The following is a 14064-nucleotide window of genomic DNA, read 5'->3' as shown; positions in this document are numbered from 1 at the left end:
GCTGTCTGGCTCTAGCTGCACTCTCAGACGATAGGCTGAGCGTTGTGTGTGTGTGTGTGTTTACCCTGCATAAGTGGAGGGGAAGAAAGGGACGGAAAGGAGAAAGGGGATAGAGACTGCCACCAGCTAAAGCTCAACCGTGGGGGAAACACACCTCCAAGACATCTCGATAGGTGACATACGGTACATTGACACAATAGAGAAACAGTGAAATGAATTCACATGTGGGACTGTGTGGTAGTTCTGTCACTCAAGTGGTCCTGACCTAAAAGTTGCCACCTTATTCCTGTTTAAACACTGTTTTGATATGAACTTATCCATCAGGGTGACATCACTGTCGTAATAGCCTTCATGTTTTCTCCTCAGTTAAACAATAAGGTTAGATGTTTCATTGTCCTAATGTGTGCTAATTATACCATGAGAAGTTATTGCAAATCAATACAAAGACTAAAGTGCTGAAATGTACATTCACACACACAAACAATATCAATTATTTAATTGGTATTATAATGAACACAAGCTTCTGAAAAAGACTAAGAGACCTTGGTCTCAGCATTACTCCCTGTCAAGATAAAGGTTACATTATCATGGATTACGTTTGAGTGCATATTTCTGAGGAAACGAGAACAATTCCTTCCCATCATGAAAAAGCACAATACATTAAAGATGGTCAAAGGCATACATTTTACTCTTTCTTTTTCAATAAGGACAGTCTACATAGACTTTGATTAAATCATGTTAAATTATATCAAAATAATAGTCTGAGTATATATGTCTCCTTGATTTTGGATGTCACTTGAGATCCTTGACAAAATAGAATATTGATGTGACTTTGTACGTGATATATTTAATAAGTACTGTATATCACATGGTTAAATTAATATTGTTTATTTAACTGTTTCCATGCCATGAAGGGGACATAAATTGTCTTCATTAGCCTCTCAATAGGCTGTGAAATGTACTTGGGAATGTTTATAATTGTCACTTTAATAATAATACATTTTTTTTAAATCGAAACCGTCAAAGTAACTTCTGCATGAAATTTTTTTGAGAAATCGAGGAATTAAATTGTGCTTTAAAGGCACATTTGGTAGTTCATATTTTTATTTAGTGGGAACCTAAATGTTTTTCATGTGTTTTCTTAGGGCTGAGGGGGAGTTTTTTATGTTTAAAATACAAGAAGGAAAGGAACGGGTGCTGGCCAATATGTATCATGGTTTGTTTTTTGTGTATGAAATGCAATGTGCAACCACAGCTGAAAGAAAATTACAGAGTGTGCCTTTAACACCCCTGTCAAGGGCATATGTTAAATTAATAAAATAGATTGGCATTGTGTCCTCAATTCAATTGTCTATTCCTTGAAAAATACTCAAATATAACAAATAGAGAAAATCTATTTGCAATCAATTTTGAAAACCCTCTCTTTTACTCTTGCAAATATGTGTGGTTGATTGAAAGATAATGGTTATGGTCTAGATTCCATTGTTGCTATGAGCACTTCAGTAGTAAACCTATGCATATCCTTGGCCCAATGGCAAACACTAATGCATTAAATATGGTTTTCGAATATTTCATGGTCTGATGACAAACTATTCGATTCAACACTAAGAAATGCATAATGTTATATTGATCTAGAATGCATAATGTAAAAAACATGTCACAACAAGCAAGCCAAAATGGTTGCCTGAAGTGTTAAACGGTGCACTATCGATATCGTAATTATTGGACACGTGCAATCGGGACTGAATCAAAGTCAAGGAATGAATTCCCCCTTGTTGTTCTGGTTTAATGTGGTTGTAGGTCCTTTTTTCGGCCAATGCTGTAGCCTATTTGCACAAGGAAGAATACATTTCAAAGATGTATTTTAATGTATGTGTTCATGTGTTACGGTCAAGCATATCTTTAATATATTTTTGGCTAGAAGATTGAAAACATTAAATATACCTGATTATATTCATAGCTCATAAAAATATATTGTGCATGTCATTAATCAATCATGTACAAGAGCTGGATAACATTGTGCCATCAGCGATCCTTCACTAATAACTTTAAATGGTTTGAACTGATGAGACTTATTTGAAGACGTGTTTGAAAAAAACGTAGGCCTATTTTAGCATGTTGCTTGAAGTACGGCGCTAAAGGTAGAAGTTTATTCTATACACAGACCTAGGATCAGATTACCCAACCCAAATATTAACATGAACCATTAGGAGAATAAAGATATACAACCCTGGACCAGCGGTTAGAGGCAATTTCTACCGAATCCTCGACCTGTGTCAGGAAGACAGCATGAACTCACTAAGCATGTCAATGGTGAGTATCTGCAATGAGTATGGCTCCTCTCCAATTTGTGTAATCTAAGTGTCCCACTGATCCACATTATACAGTATTGAGTGCCCCAAATTAATCTGCTCTGTCCATTATCTATCCTCAAAAAAGGTATTTGGGACATATGACAAGAAACTTTCCAAATGGGGGCTTATATTCGTCATATAAAAACTCCCAGGGTCATTGTTTATTTCCGTTCTTTTCACATAACAGTTGTCCTGTGTGTGATTCCCCTCATTGGATGGTTAAGGGATACTAAATGGGTCAAAGGCATGTGTAAGTCCATGTCTAGGTCCCTCAGGACCCTGTTCTATGTAAATACCCATACAGTACATCACATTATGTATCATTGACCTATCACGTTAACATGTATCACTGACCTAGGTCATGCAGTAGAGATATTAACAATACTGCCAAATTATATCATATTTCAAAGCAACAATTGTATGTGTATGTTAAGGCTACCCTGTCTTCAAGTGACTTATGGGAATATAATGACTAGTCCTACAGTAAGAGCGCTTAGTTAGAGGACATTGAATAATTGGGAGGAAGAGGTGGTGGGCTTGTGCCTTGATGGTTCGTCTGGAGAATAAATGTAACTGTCTAAAATGTCTTGCCTTTGACAGTCACCCGCTGCTGTTGATCCATCCTCTGTCAAAACAGGCTTACCTCCAAAGCCCTTGGATAAACAGCCACCTATACAGCCAAGTAGCTTGCTTTCACAATAGCTGTATGTACAAAGAGAGAAAAAAAAGTGTTTCTGCACTGGCGAATATACTGCAATGAATTTGGAGTAAACAACCAGAAACCAACATGCATTGTCCTACTTACCGTGCCTCATTCTAAAAGCAAAAGAGAGCCGGGGGAGAATTAATACAAATGGTGGGTATGACAGGTGTTCACTCTGGGTTCTGGAGTTTGGAATTTGACATGCAGAGTGCGTCTGTTGCAGACGCTGATGTTTTCTATGAATAGACAGCTAGAAAGACTGAGGGGGACGCCTCAGTGCTGTTCTGGTTCTTTGGTGTTTCCTCCTCCAGCTGCCCTTTACAATATGGATTATGTGGCCAGGCAGTGGCCAGGGCTGCTCTATGGGGGGGCTGGGGTGGGTGCCCGACTCCTGCGGACTCCCCGCAGAGACCCCTGTGTGAGGGGGACGCTGAAACTAGCAGGCCGCACTCATTGCGATCCTGCAGACAGACGCTTCTCACACTAGCCCATACGCTAGCATGTGAAAGAGAGGTAGCGAAAAGATAGAGAGAGGGTGAAAGATAAAGGGAGGGAGGGGGCCACAGACTCAGAGTCAAAGCAGAACAGAAAATGGGTTCGCAGCGAAAGCTGTCTGCTATCACCAATCATGCTAATCCACAAACTGTTGCCCTGTAAAAAAGAACAAAATGAAACTCCCAGTGGTTGCAGCTATTACCGATTTACCGTCCAAACAGTCGGGTGTAACAATAATAACGGTCAGATGTGACAGCTACGCTGCAGCGCGGCCCCGCCGACTGAAGCTAACAAGAGGTCCTGGCATTAAGTGCCAGCTCAGACACAAAGGTCTGAACAGTATGGCGCCGGGGCTGGGGCCGCTAGCGCGGCGTTGCTAAATGGAGCAGGTGATTTCCTATCTCCTCCGGTGCCCCGAGGCACAGCCAATCACGACCGGGGAACTGTGGCCCGAACAAGACGAAGGGAGAGGAGGGAGGAGAGGGACCGGGAGTCTGAGAGGATGCATTATTCACACGTACTGCTACGGCTCGAAGACCTCGACAAAGGGAAGGCCTCCGGAAACATTGACTTGTTTCCGATCCATTATTGATGGCAACAGCACACCCCGTACCTTTCCCTGATTCTCTATTCCCTTAATAAAGGCTATTTCCAGTAAAGTAATTCACCGTGGGGAAAATGCTCAATAATATTGAAGCAGTATTTCTTCCAAATGGAAAACTTTTGCATGAAAGCTCCAGGGACACACACTGTAATGTTATAAATAAGTATATTGTGTAGTCAATTATTTTACGTTTCTGTTTCCACTCGTATTTCAATAGCTAACTGGAATTAAATAGATTTTTCTCCCCAACTTGGGATACATGGACGTCACTCGAACCTCGTAAATCACGAGATAGTACAAGTCATGGGTCCCATTACCAAATACCATGTTATGAACGTTACATTTAGAAATGGTATATTCCGAATGCTATTGCAATGACAACCTTCGACAATGAGCCAAATTAGGAAATGCACATCCAAGACTGTTGACCACCAAATATGTATGAACCCACTGGAGGAAATCCCTCCCTGGCTTTTAACTTGAAGACAATTGCTTCACATTTCATGGCGTCCAATCCTAGATTATTACCAGGCACACTTCAAAGATTTCCCCTCAATCTCCCAGGGAAACACAATCAATCTGTTCAGTATGCATGGCAGGGACAGTCGGTCATGTTCCCTTTGAGGATCACCACGTCTTTGACTGATCTGCAGTCGATCCCCAGATTGTGGCTAATCATCATTACCGGCTGCTGAAACAATGCCTTTCCTTCCATCCATGGAGCTTCAGGAAGGACACCGGGGATCTAGGAGTTTTTGTAATGGTAGCTTAGGGCTTGAGTCTGGATTTATAGGAATTAAGGGGGACTTGGACCTAACCAAATATGTACTCTGGTTGCCCAATCAACTAATTATAGCTTTTAGTGTAAATATGTCCAGCCAAATAGGTAGCCACTCTATGTAGCTACTACAGTTCAATATTGACTAAGAAATATGTTTTAGCTAGCTAAGCACAATCAGAGGATGCATGATTAAAATATACTAGATGGAGGAGAATTTATGACCACAGCACATTACAAGAAGGGAAGGCAAAATACAGAGGTAGGAGAGGACAGTTAGACACATCATTGGACACAATTCGTAAAAAACGGATGCCAGATTATGAGAAATGACTCGTTCCATGCAGTGCTTAAAGGTTAGGTCTCCATTACACAGAGAGACAAATGTCAGCAGTATCCCCTGAAAGAGTGGACTCCAATATTAATGGAGAGTCCAGGGAATCGGGGAATAGGCTTCCACTCCCTGAATTTCCCCTCTTTCCAGACATGAATTTAGTTGTCAACCAACACCTGGTGCATGTAACACGTACAACTACAAACTAAATGATGGAGTGAGTATGGCCCTCCCTGATATTCAGTCAGTGTTTCTAAATTAATGTTACTCACACACAGGACTGGGATAATGGAATATCAACATTGCTCACACACAGAACTGCGATAATGGGATAGCAATAGACTAGTGCTGGCGAAATGCAGAGTGGTTCGCTTCTGCACAACTGAAGTTGTCTCCCTGGTGGCATTAGCACATTGCCACATTTTTGCCACATTTTCTTGCTAATATCGCACTCTTGTTTTGCCTCTTAGCTACAGTGCCTTGCGAAAGTATTCGGCCCCCTTGAACTTTGCAACCTTTTGCCACATTTCAGGCTTCAAACATAAAGATATAAAACTGTATTTTTTTGTGAAGAATCAACAACAAGTGGGACACAATCATGAAGTGGAACGACATTTATTGGATATTTCAAACTTTTTTAACAAATCAAAAACTGAAAAATTGGGCGTGCAAAATTACCTCTTACAAGGGTGTTAACAACTGCTTTCATCTTATAAGGACGTTAACAACTGCTTTCATCTTATAAGGACGTTAACAACTGCTTTCATGTTACAAAGACATTAACAACTGCTTACCTCTTACAAGGGCGTTAACAACTGCTTTCATCTTACGTAATTAACAACTGCTTTCATCTTACGTAATTAACAACTGCTTTCATCCAACAATAACATCAACAACTGCTTTCAAGTTACAAAGACATTAACAACTGCTTACCTCTTACAAGCGCGTTAACAACTGCTTTCATCTTATGTAATTAACAACTGCTTTCATCTTACAAGGTCATTAACAACTGCATTCATCTTACAAGATCATTAACAACTGCTTTCATCTTACAAGCGCGTTAACAACTGCTTTCATCTTACGTAATTAACAACTGCTTTCATATTACGTAATTAACAACTGCTTTCATCTTACGTAATTAACAACTGCTTTCATCTTACAAGGTCATTAACAACTGCATTCATCTTACAAGGTCATTAACAACTGCTTTCATCTTACAAGCGCGTTAACAACTGCTTTAATCTTACGTAATTAACAACTGCATTCATCTTACGTAATTAACAACTGCTTTCATCTTACAAGGTCATTTACAACTGCATTCATCTTACAAGGACGTTAACAACTGCTTTCATTTACACGCAAAAAGTGCAATTACTCCAGTAGGCTTGGGCGGTATCCTATACATATACCATATACATACCATATATACATACCATATACAGTACATACCATACACATACCATATATGTCATGCTCTGATCTTCATTTCTCTATTTGGTTAGGTCAGGGTGTGATTGGGGTGGGCATTCTAGGTTTTCTGTTTCTATGTTGGTGTGTTTGATTCCCAATCGGGGGCAGCTGTCTATCGTTGTCTCTGATTGGGAATCAGATATAAGTTGTCAGTTTCCTTTTGGGGTTTGTGGGATATTGTCTTTGTTTGTTGCTTTATGCACGACTAGCTATACGCTCGGTTTGTGTTCATTGTTTTTTTTCCCGGTGTTACGTTTTCAAATAAAGAGAGAATGTACGCCTACCACACTGCACCTTGGTCCGGTCATTTATCATCCGATGATGAGCGTAATAATATATACATACCACAAACATACCATACGCATTCCATGTATACATAACATATACACTACCGGTCAAAAGATTGGTGGAAATCTGTCCTTTAGTCTGGAGTCCAAATTGGAGATTTTTGGTTCCAACCCCTGTGTCTTTGTGAGACATGGTGTGGGTGAACGGATGATCTCCGCATGTGTATTTCCCACCGTAAAGCATGGAGGAGGAGGTGAGATGGTGTGGGGGTGCTGTGCTGGTGACACTGTCTGTGATCTATTTAGAAGGCACACTTCACCTTTTCATACCTGAGTTCCAAATATTTTTAATGGTTGCCCCAGAGTGAGTTTTTTTATGCACATGATGTTAGAATGTTCTCTCCATTCCGGAATGTGATTGTTACGCAAAAGTATATTTAATTCTCGCTGCCCTCAAACCAAGGCACGCAGCCTGTTTTTATTTATAGGCTGTTTCAACTTGTCAATTTCTAATGATTTTCTAATAAGTTTTTATTTTCTAAGAACAGTTTGAATTGAGGTGTGTTCCGCCTCCTCATTCATTCACATAAAAATTGTTATTTTACTTTTGCGGACTATTACTTAGAAATTGTGTTCACATTTTCCGTCTGTTGCCCGCATCGCAGTCATTGTTGTTTTCATTACTAATAATAACTTTGGAAATGTGTGCGTTTCTATCAAAGTAAGTGCCTTATTATGTTATAATAGTTTATGTTTGTTGTTTCTACTGTAGTTTACTGTATGTATGGAGCATAATATATTTGTGTATATTCCTTATAACCGTGGTCACGTGAGGTAATGTTACTCATTTCATAACCTTTATGGTGTTATATTCAAACGTGCTTATGTAGCTAGCTACATTCTATTAGTGCTGTAAAACAATGCTAATTGCGTCAGAGAAGTATAAGCTTGCGTTGTATTTTTAAGATATCCTATAACTCCCAAGTGGTGCAGTGGTCTACCGCACAGCATCTCAGTGCTAGAGGTGTCACTACAGACACCCTGGTTCAAATCCAGGCTGTGTTTCTATCAAAGTAAGTACCTTATTAAGTTATAATAGTTTCTGTATGTTGTATTATGCTGTTTCTGTTCTAGCTCCCTGTATGTATGAAGCATAATATATTTGTGTATATTCCTTATAAACACGGACAGGTGAGGTAACGTTACTCATTTCATAACCTTTATGGTGTTATATTCAATCGTGCTTATGTAGCTAGTTCCATTCTTCTATTAGCGCTGTAAAACAATGTAAATTGCGTCACAGAAGTATTATCTTGTGTTGTATTTTAAAGCTACCCTGGCCTTATGACTCCCAAGTGGCGCAGCGGTCTACAGCACTGCATCTCAGAGGTGTCACTACAGACACCCTGGTTCAAATCCAGGCTGTATCACAACTGGCCGTGATTGGGAGTCCCATAGGGCGGTGCACAATTGGTCTGTTAGAGTTAGGCCCTCATTGTAAATAATAATTTATTGTTAAATGTCTTGCCTGGTTAAATAATGGTTAGAAAATACATGACCATAGTTTGTTTTCATTTGGCCTATTTAGCATAGCTCTGTTCTGTTCTGCCCTGCCTTGCCCCCTTGTGGAGCTCAAAAGTTACTGTTTCTTACTGTTATAACTCAAATTTGTGATTTTGTCAATGCAATATACTATTTGTATATCAATGTTTATTATGCTACTTTTATCTAATATGGTTTTATTGCTATATCCTTATATTGTATTCTAATTACAAAAAAATCCTCTTTATTCTGTACTTTCAGAAACCACACACAGTATTTGCCAATATCATAACTGGAACTAGAGCTGGACATCTTTGGAGCTGAAGATTGAGGCCAGCTTTTGTATCCTAGCATACACTCCTTATCAGTTTTACTGGATGAAAACACAGCAAGAAAACACATAGGCCAATATGTTATAGTCGTCTATTTTATTGCAGTATTGGTGGTGGTTGGTTGAACAACAACAAACTTGTTTTACTAGAGGGAAAAAAACGGAATATGCATAACCCATATTTCATATTCATTCAGTGACTGAACAACAACTGCATTTCCACCCCCACCTCTAAAGGCATAGTATCATGGCGGGCTATCTGTCAAGTCACCTGTCAGGTCAGTCAGTCACTAATTGCTGCAGATGTGCTCAATAGTGCTTGAGCATATGATACTCTGCAAAGTATGGTGAAATACATAGAGGTGTATCACAAGCTAAACACATGTATTTTGTCAACTTCCTCTGCTTACTTCTCCTGGTGCAAGACAGGCAGACTTTGCAGTGCTGTTTTATTCACATGTTTTCAAGTACCGATGACAAATCATGCATTCCGATTCTTGTATAGATTGTAATGGGCACATATTATGTGTCACGCCCTGATCTGTTTTGACTCTTGCCAGATTCTGGACTCTGTACCCGCCTGCCTGACTATTCTGCCTGCCTTGACCTTGAGCCTGCTTGCCACTCTGTACCTCCTGGACTCTGAACTGGTTTTGACCTTTTGCCTGTCCACGACCATTCTCTTGCCTACCCTTTTGGATTATAATAAATATCAAAGACTCAAACCATCTGCCTCCCATGTCTGCATCTGGGTCTCGCCTTGTGCCCTTATAATTATGTGTGTAAAATACTTTTTTGAAGGTTGTACTGATTATGATGAGCTAAACTAATTCCAGCTGTGTGTGGAGCCATGTTTGTTGACATACAATGCATTCTGGGTTTCACGTAATCGTCGGTCGGACCAAAGATGCTATAACAAAATGAGGTGAGTAAGGGTTTTACTCAACTTCCGGAAGTGAATGGTGCGATGTGAACGATGCTAGATGAAACACCCCCTTCAACATGCATACTATAAACAGACCAAACTCATCTTGGCTTCTCTTATCTTTGGTTTCTGTGAGGAAGAAAAAGTATGGCAGCGTGCAGAAACTACCCATCATCGGATTACTTTTGATTTCTAAAGAGTGGTTAAGTCAATTATTTTGATCAATGGTGAGCTCACACGTGATGTGATTAATTATAAATAGTAATTGCTATTAGCTAATTCATTTGTAGTTTATGTCAGCCGAGAGTTATTAAAATTTGACCGCTTGTATTACGTCAATCTTTCCTCAGTTAGCACTAGGTCAAATGTAGCCTACATTTTTCCTGTTTGGATGATTGTTTTATGCTGTAGATACTTCTGTGAATGTCTGAACATTGCATCAAAAAATAAACTGCTCACATTCTGGACATAACTTTGTAAGGACTGTGTTTCTCAAATGCTGATTGTTGCGTCATTTAAAACTGGCAGTTCTAAATAAGCATTCTAATCACACTGGTTTGATCTTACGCTACAAATCAAATCAAAGTTTATTTGTCACGTGCAGACATTACAGTGAAATGCTTACTTACAGGCTAACCAACAGTGCAAAGTATATGTTTTTTTTAAGTATTAGGTGAACAATAGGTAAGTAAAGAAATAAAAACAACAGCAAAAAGACAGTAGCGAGGCTATAACAGTAATGAGGATATATACAGGCACCGGAGAGTAGCAGTAGCGTAAAAGAGGGCTTGGCGGGTGATGGGTGGCGGGACACAATGCAGATAGCCGTATGGTACATGAATGTATAGTTAAAGTGACGATGCATACAGTGGGGAGAACAAGTATTTGATACACTGCCGATTTTCCTACTTACAAAGCATGTAGAGTTCTGTAATTTTTATCATAGGTACACTTCAACTGTGAGAGATGAAAAAAAATCCAGAAATCCAGAAAAATCCAGAAAATCACATTGTATGATTTTTAAGTAATTAATTTGCATTTTATTGCGAGACATAAGTATTTGATACATCAGAAAAGCAGAACTTAATATTTGGTACAGAAACCTTTGTTTGCAATTACAGAGATCATACGTTTCCTGTAGTTCTTGATCAGGTTTGCACACACTGCAGCAGGGATTTTGGCCCACTCCTCCATACAGACCTTCTCCAGATCCTTCAGGTTTCGGGGCTGTCGCTGGGCAATACGGACTTTCAGCTCCCTCCAAAGATTTTCTATTGGGTTCAGGTCTGGAGACTGGCTAGGTCACTCCAGGACCTTGAGATGCTTCTTACAGAGCCACTCCTTAGTTGACCTGGCTGTGTGTTTCGGGTCATTGTCATGCTGGAAGAACCAGCCACAACCCATCTTCAATGCTCTTACTGAGGGAAGGAGGTTGTTGGCCAAGATCTCGCGATACATGGTCCCATCCATCCTCCCCTCAATATGGTGCAGTCGTCCTGTCCCCTTTGCAGAAAAGCATCCCGAAAGAATGATGTTTCCACCTCCATGCTTCACGGTTGGGATGGTGTTCTTGGGGTTGTACTCATCCTTCTTCTTACTCCAAACACGGCGAGTGGAGTTTAGACCAAAAAGCTAAATTTTTGTCTCATCAGACCACATGACCTTCTCCCATTCATCATCCAGGTGGTCATTGGCAAGCTTCAGACGTGCCTGGACATGCGCTGGCTTGAGCAGGGGGACCTTGCGTGCGCTGCAGGATTTTAATCCATGACGGCGTAGTGTGTTACTAATGGTTTTCTTTGAAACTGTGGTCCCAGCTCTCTTCAGGTCATTGACCAGATCCTGCCGTGTAGTTCTGGGCTGATCCCTCACCTTCCTCAAGATCATTGATGCCCCACGAGGTGAGATCTTGCATGGAGCGCCAGACCGAGGGTGATTGACCGTCATCTTGAACTTCTTCCATTTTCTAATAATTGCGCCAACAGTTGTTGCCTTCTCACCAAGCGGCTTGCCTATTGTCCTGTAGCCCATCCCAGCCTTGTGCAGGTCTACAATTTTATCCCTGATGTCCTTACACAGCCCCCTGGTCATGGCCATTGTGGAGAGGTTGGAGTCTGTTTGATTGAGTGTGTGGACAGGTGTCTTTTATACAGGTAACGAGTTCAAAGTGGAGTGGAGAACAGGAGGGCTTCTTAAAGAAAAACGAACAGGTCTGTGAGAGCCGGAATTCTTACGGGTTGGTAGGTGATCAAATACTTATGTCATGCAATAAAATGCTAATTAATTACTTAAAAATCATACAATGGGATTTTCTGTATTTTTGTTTTAGATTCCGTCTCTCACAGTTGATGTGTACCTATGATAAAAATTACAGACCTCTACATGCTTTGTAAGTAGGAAAACCTGCAAAAATCGGCAGTGTATCAAATACTTGTTCTCCCCACTGTATATGATAAACAGAGAGTAGCAGCAGCCTAAAAGAGGGATTGGGAGGGCACACAATGCAAATAGTCCGGCTAGCCATTTGATTACTTGTTCGGAGTCTTATGGCTTGGGGGTAAAAACTGTTGAGAAGCCTTTTTGTCCTAGACTTGGCACTCCGGTACCGCTTGCCATGCGGTAGTAGAGAGAACAGTCTATGACTGGGGTGGCTGGGGTCTTTGACCATTTTTAGGCCCTTCCTCTGACACCGCCTGGTGTAGAGGTCCTGGATGGCAGGCAGCTTAGCCCCAGTGATGTACTGGGCCGTACGCACTACCCGTCTTAGTGCCTTGCGGTCGGAGGCCGAGCAGCTGCCGTACCAGACAGTAATGCAACCAGTCAGGATTCTCTCGATGTTGCAGCTGTAGAACCTTTTGAGGATCTCCGAGGACCCATGCCAAATATTGGGTCCTCAGACCACTGTAGAATGATCTCACCCGAGTGTTGGTACGTGTGAAAAGTTAACCAGCATGGCTACCACAGCATTCTGCAGTGATACGCCATCCCATCTGGTTTGGGCTTAGTGGGACTATCATTTGTGTTTCAACAGGACAATCACTCAACACACCTCCAGGCTGGGTAAGGGCTATTTTACCCAGGAGGAGAGTGATGGAGGGCTGCATCAGATGACCTGGCCTTCACAATCCCCGACCTCAAACAAATTGAGATGGTTTGGGACGAGTCAGACAGAGTGTACAAAGCTGTCATCAAGACAAAGGGTGGCTATTTGAAGAATCTTAAATATAAAGTATATTTGAATTTGTTTAACACGTTTTTGGTTACTACATGATTCCATATGTGTTATTTCATAGTTTTGACATCTTCACTATTATTCTACTATGTTGAAAATAGTAAAATAAAGAAAAACATTTTATATTTTTTACCTTTATTTAACTAGCAAAGTCAGTAAGAACAAATTCTTATTTTCAATGACGGCCTCGGAAGAGTGGGTTAACTGCCTGTTCAGGGGCAGAACGACAGATTTGTACCTTGTCAGCTCGGCGATTTGATCTGCAACCTTTCGGTTACAAGTCCAATGCTCTAACCACTAGGCTACCTGCTGCCCCAAGAAAAACCTTTGAATGAGTAGGTGTTCTAAAACTTTGGACCGGTAGTGTACATACCATACACATACCATATACATACCATACACATACACATACCATATCCATGCCATATACATACATATTTTGAAATACCGAAGGTATGATTTTCAATACTGTAAAAAGATATACTGTATACAAGCAGTGGGTGCTACGACACTGCTTATAACTAAACATTAACTATCTAAGACAGGGTTTCCCAAGGGGTGCACATTTTGTTTTTTGCCCTAGCACTACACAGCTGATTCAAATAATGAACTAATCATCAGTTGTGTAGTGTTAGGGCAAGTTTGAGAAACATTGATCTAAATTGTGCATAACTTGCTAGCTAAGTGGCTAGCTTGCAAGATCAACCTTTATGGTTACAGCAGAGACAATCAATCTCCTCCTAGATCAGGATCCCTACTGCCTAAATTTGTTTTGTGCGTCAAAAAAAACATTTTGAAAACAATAGTGCCCCTTGTTTGCACTGGCAGTAAGGAACAGTATGAAGGTATGAACATCTGGTTACTGCCTGACCCTAACCTCCAGTGTATCCATTTTGGCAGAGAAGCGTGTTTGGACCACAGGAAAAGCAAGGAATTCATTATTTGATTTTGTGTTGTACAACATTTGATTTCAAATACTGGACTTCCTCTACACCACTATATTAAATGT

General features: G+C 40.5%; 1 protein-coding gene across 1 annotated transcript in view; it reads right to left on the bottom strand.

Annotated features, from left to right (window-relative positions):
• The window catches only part of si:dkey-237h12.3 (teneurin-3), a 164394-nt gene that overhangs the window by 114496 nt on the left and 35834 nt on the right, over window positions 1-14064 (bottom strand). The gene's annotated exons all lie outside the window — the stretch shown is intronic.

This window comes from Oncorhynchus mykiss, chromosome 14 (genome assembly GCF_057628025.1).
Source record: "Oncorhynchus mykiss isolate SJ-2025 chromosome 14, ASM5762802v1, whole genome shotgun sequence".
Taxonomy (NCBI): Eukaryota; Metazoa; Chordata; class Actinopteri; order Salmoniformes; family Salmonidae; genus Oncorhynchus; species Oncorhynchus mykiss.
This window is presented reverse-complemented; position numbering and strand designations above follow the sequence as displayed.